General features: G+C 40.2%; 1 pseudogene; it reads left to right on the top strand.

The window, feature by feature from the left end:
- Positions 1–3,272: 3,272 nt before the first annotated feature.
- LOC138172504 (putative monooxygenase p33MONOX pseudogene) lies at positions 3,273–4,419 on the top strand (annotated as a pseudogene).
- The last annotated feature ends 275 nt before the right edge of the window (positions 4,420–4,694 follow it).

Below are 4,694 nucleotides of genomic sequence, written 5' to 3'. Positions count from 1 at the left end.
TTAGGAAATGTGTGTAAAGGATATCTTCAAAGGCATGTATGAATAACTAATGCTAGTTATATGGCAAAAATGATGAAGAACAGAGAGCCCATATCTTATGTTGGTATCCCTAAAATTTCAGGAGAATGAAGGTCCACAGACTGCTGGATGGAATTCCAGTGATAAATTTGTAGGAGGGCAGAGATTGGAGACACAAAAGATGAGCAGACACGAATGAGTTGTGATGTGCATCATTATAGGGAGTACCCAGGTTAATGTTGGCAGTTCTAGATCTTTTATTATGAATTTTGCTGACAAAACTGTGGTGTCTCAGCTTTTTTGGCATCTCCTCAAAAACTTTAATTATAATTATTGGAACCTAGGCTTATTCCAGAGATTTTCTACCCATAGCCCTACCCCTTAGAGCTTAATAAATTGTTATTTCTTAGTAGTTTTCTTCAATTAAGATTGTCTTAATCCTATGGCTATGGAACCAGAAATGTCAGATTCCTGACTCCCAGACAAGAATGCTTTCAACTGGGCTCCTAAATTATTGCACAATAGATGGCCAAGCCAGGGACATATCCATTTTCTGGAGATCACTCTTGAATTCCATTCATTTTGGTCTATCTTAACTGACCTGTCTGATTTTCTTGGGTAGCTCAGTCATGATTAGTGAAAATGCCTCTTTTACCTACATTCAATGTATGAATCTAAGGCCCCATAATTCAGCTGCCCTATCTCTCAACTTGGGCTTCTTCAAGTTTCCAACATGGGTTCTCTTGACTGACTCTCAATCTCTCATAACCTGCAGTTCCTAATGGACTTGATCTGATCATAGTGGACTCTCCCATTGCTGGTCAATCTGAGTTGACAGGTACACTCTATGGCCAATGAATAGTAGAAATCCATTCCCATTCTCAGTTATAGGATTCAACCCTTCACAATCTCAGCATAAATCATACTCCATGTATGCCCTTCTACAAGGGAACCAATTATGTATTTTTGCCATAATAACAATTTTTTATAAAGAAACATGTAACAATATCAACATATTCTTAATCCTCACTCCCCCCAAAATATACTTGGGCAAGACTAATAAATATTAAAGGGACCAAAGTCAGGGCAGCTAGGTGGCACAGTGAATAGAGCACCGGCCCTGGAGTCAGGAGGACCTGGGTTCAAATCCGACCTCAGACACTTAACACAAAAACTAGCCATGTGACCTTGGGCAAGTCACTTAACCCCAACTGCCCTCCAAAAAGCAAAAAAAAAAGGGGGGACTAAAGTCAACATGAATTTGAAATCTCTGTTATAGCTATACATCATATATATTCATGTATATGTGTAAATATATATCTCACTATTTATGCATATTTAGCAACCAGCTGCTGAATATCAAGTACCAGATCCACTGCATATCCTATTTCTTATCTCATTACGTTTCAAGTATTAATCTAGAGATAGAAATTAATGCAGAATATTAAGGTAGAAATTAAGAAAGGAGGGTCCTGCTATTAAATACAGAACCTAGGGCTCCTGGATATTACATAGCCTGGGATAACACTCTCAGATCAGTGGATCCCATGACCAAGAAGATCCCTCAGAAAAAATGAAAGGATTGTAGAGAACCAAGAACAAAGCTGAGGTTGGAGTCTCATCAAGCAACCCATCTGTGTACACCAATTGTGACGACAGGCTCTGTGACAAGTCCTTAACTGGAAACAAGTATTATAATAGTGTAGCTTATCTATTAGGGGTTTGGTTTGACATAAGTAACTAGAGGAGAAGAAAGAAAGAAAATGGTAATTATATGGATATAGGACAGGGCCAAGGACAGATCCCAGTAGCACCCATGTAGAGACCTCTTCTAAACTGATACCAATTCATTAATGAAACGGTACTTTTTTTTCCAAGAAAAAAAAAAGTACTGGTTATGTTTGGATGTATCACAAATATTTACAGGACTATTAAGAAATCCTCAACCCTTATGAAGAAATCCTCAATCCCTTTTTGTTATGATTATTCAATCAACTCTAGGAAATAACTTAGAATCCAATCTTGGTACTGCATAAAGTTGGCTTAACTAGGATAATAGCCTGTTCCTATTCTTTCCTGAAGCATGATTCTATTCCAGTGACAGAATGAAAGATTAATTTTAAAACTCCATAGTTCTTAAAGGTAGAGCTCTTGATGAATATCAGCTGGACAGCTGAATTTTTAGGCTCCTCCCTGGTTAGGCTAATTATCACTAATCATTGCTATATTCATATTCGAACCTTGTCATCCGTCATTTATACAGGTGCACAATCAGCATCAGCACAAACTCAGGTTGTGTATGTGGTTTTTGATGGTTTCCTACACATGCAACTTTGTCTATGTTTCCAAAGGGTCGAGTCGACTATTTTAGAAAAATATTTATAGGAAGTTCCATGCTGAGAGGCAATGTGCCAAATCCCCAGAATGCTAATGTGTTTGAACACCTCTGGAATATCAGGGAGGTTTTTACAGTGGGGCGTATCAACCCCCAGTACACAGGACCTTCACTCTAACACATTCTTGAAGCTGCCCTCCGGTTCTATGGGAAGAGACCAGTCTCTTCCTCTGAGTACTTCCAGAACCAAATCTCCCTTGGATGATACCCAGATCTTCCTCATTTAATGTTCTATTCCATGGCAAAGAATGCTGTGTACAGGCATACTTTGGAGATATTGTGGGTTTGGTTCCAGAGCACTGCAATAAGGGAATATCACAATAAAGCAAATCACATGAATTTTTGGGTTTCCCAGTGTATATAAAAGTTATGTTGATACTCTACTGTAATCTATTAAGTGTGTGATAGTATTATGTCTAAATATATATAATTTATATATGTATATACACACCTTAATTAAAAATGCATTATTGCTAAAAATGCTAACCATCGTCTGCGGCTTCAATGAGTGGTAACCATTCTGCTGGTGTAGGATCTTGCCTCAATATTGATGTCTGTTGATAACCAGGTTTGTGGTTACTGAAGGCTGAGGTGACTGGTGATTTCTTAAAATAAGATGACAAAATTTGTCATATCTATTGACTCTTTCATTTGAACACTTAGAGGCCATTGTAGGGTTATTAATTAGCTTGATTTCAATATTGCTGTGTTGGCTGCACTCTATTTCTCCCCACTGAGGTCTGTTTGGGTCCTCGTGCTACTGCATCATGGCCTTGGTTCGCCCCATGCTTCGGTGCTTAGGGAGTGACGGGGGATCTGGGAGCCTTGCTAGTCTCAGTTTCCTGTCCGTGGAGGAGCCTCGGCCTACAGACGGTCTCTTTTCCATACTTTTCTCCATCCCTCCCCCTCTCATGAAAACCCAGCTGAGCCTCTGCATGAGAGCTGCTGGGGACTTTTTGGAAGTTCATCACTAGCTACAGAATGTTCCCTTTTGACATCTTTGTATTATCTGTATAACATCCATTGACATTCACCTTGGGAATCAGAGTTCTGGATATCTATCTAGAGAAATACCTGGATCACAATCTTTCATGGCATCATCCAGAGAACCAGATGTGCCTGCTATTGAGCCCTGTACAGGTTGGCTCCTAGGCAAGATGTCTTTGCCAACTGGAATGCATTGAAGGGCATTCAGTTATGATGATGTCCTGGAGGATCCTACACTGATGACTTCGCCTTCATCTGACATCTGTGGAAAAAGCTGGTCATCCCAGATCAGAAGTACCCACAGCTTTCCAAGGTTGAGGAGGGAGAAAATAGTTTCTCTGTAACTCCCTCAGCTTCCAGTGACCAAATGAACAAGGCCCCAGTGGTGAAGGCCAAGGCTACGCACGTCATCATGAATTCTCTAATTACAAAACAGACACACGAGAACATTCAGCGCTTTGAGCAGCAGGCAGGGTTGACAGATGCAGGATACACTCCCCATAAAGGCCTCGCCACAGAAGAAACCAAGTACCACCCTGTGGCAGAGGCAGTCCATAAAGTGAAGTTACAAAATGAGAAATGACAAAAAAAAAAAGATAGACTGATTGCTTCAGCCCAATCTTCTCCGAGTAGTACACCCTATTCTTCTCCCAAGCAAAAGCCCAGAGTCTGGTTTACTCATGGATCTTCTACTTCCTTACCTGGCCTAGATGTCAGCATCGTGAACTCTGGAAATGGAGATAGAGATAAACCCTCATCTGAAAAATGGAGCCTTTTTGGACCAAGAACCCTTCAGAAATCCAACTCGGGTTTCAGTGTCCAGGCTTATAGAGGTACTCAGAATTGGTACATCACCAATGGACCTCATTCAGATTCAGGCTACTAGAATTGCAGAAGACCCAGCAGCCTTCAAGCCACCTAAGATGGACCTTCCAATGATAGAAGAAAATAAACAATCTCCACGAACCCATAACATCAAACCAAGAGACATAAATGTGTTGACTCCTACAGGCTTCTAAAGCTCCCTTTTCATATGAGCAAAGTTGTGTTCCCTGGTGCACCCAATGTTATGTAGACAGAGCATCTTAGACTTTTCTTTCTTCCCATCCACCTTGCACTTGACATAGGAAAGATGTCATCCATTTACAATTCTGCTAAGGATGGGGAGGTAGTGATTGTTTCTTTAAATATTTGTGCAAAGCTTGAATCTTTCTAATGCAGGAAGACCTATTCTGTAATGTTCCAAAATTGGTCTGAATGACTTCTCAAAATACAGCTTACTGTACAAAATACA

This window comes from Petaurus breviceps, unplaced genomic scaffold, assembly GCF_028583685.1.
Source record: "Petaurus breviceps papuanus isolate PSGF00001 unplaced genomic scaffold, PetGlider_PUasm1.0 128, whole genome shotgun sequence".
NCBI lineage: Eukaryota > Metazoa > Chordata > Mammalia > Diprotodontia > Petauridae > Petaurus > Petaurus breviceps.
Note: the sequence above shows the minus strand (reverse complement) of the source record. Positions and strands in the feature narration are given on the sequence as shown.